Raw genomic sequence first — 1,089 nt, forward strand, 5'->3', positions numbered from 1 at the left:
ATCCCCCGTGTCACACACTCGTAATAAACTTTTAGACTGGCAAAAAAAAAAATATATAGGCCAACAGACTGAACATGTAAACAGGACACAGCATTTTGCCACATACAGCAAAGACACTTCAATGACAAAGACAGACACTGCTTCAGACTAAAAGACAAGAAAAAAATTTTCTATTCAAATGGTCCCTAGAAACAAGTGGAAGTATTCTAATATCCAATGAAATAAACTTTCAACCAAAAGTTATCAAAAGAGATGTGGAAAGACACTTTAAACTCAGCGAAGGAAAAATTCACCAAGATGAACTCTCAGTTCTGAATATCTACACCTGAAATATAAGAAATGTTAGTAAAGCTCAAAACACACATTGAACCTCTTACAACAATAGTAGGAGACTTCAACACCACACTCATCTATTGGAAAGATCATAAAAACAGAAACTAAACAGAGACACAGTAAAACTGACAGAAGTTATAAACCAAATAGATATAACAGATATCTATAGAACATTTCTCCCTAAAACAAAAGAATATATCTTCTTCTCTGCATTTCATGGTACCTTTTCCAAAATTGACCATATACTCAAACACAAAATAAGCCTCAACATATACAGGATGATTGAAATAACCCAATATGCATTATCAAATCAACACAGACTAAGGCTGGTCTTAAATAACAACAAAAATACAGAAAGCCCACATACTCATGGAAACTGAATAACTCTCTACTGAATGATAACTTTGTCAGGGAAGAAATAAGAAAGAGATTAAAGACTTTCTAGAATTTAATGAAAATGAAGGCACAGCATACCCAAACACAATGGGACACAATGAAAGCAGAGCTAAGAGGAAAACTCATAGCTCTGAGTGTCTACAAAAAGAAACTGGAGAGAGCATACACTAGCAGCTTGACAACACACCTGAGAGCTCTGGAACAAAAAGAAGCAAATACACCCAAGAGGAATAGATGGCAGGAAATGATCAAACTTGGGTTGAAATCAAACAAGTAGAAACAAAGAGAACTATGCAAAGAATCAACAAAACCAGGAGCTGGTTCTTTGAGAAAATCAACAAGATAGATAATCCTTTAGCT

Source organism: Grammomys surdaster, unplaced genomic scaffold (assembly GCF_004785775.1).
Source record: "Grammomys surdaster isolate TR1022 unplaced genomic scaffold, NIH_TR_1.0 126182, whole genome shotgun sequence".
Classification (NCBI taxonomy): Eukaryota; Metazoa; Chordata; class Mammalia; order Rodentia; family Muridae; genus Grammomys; species Grammomys surdaster.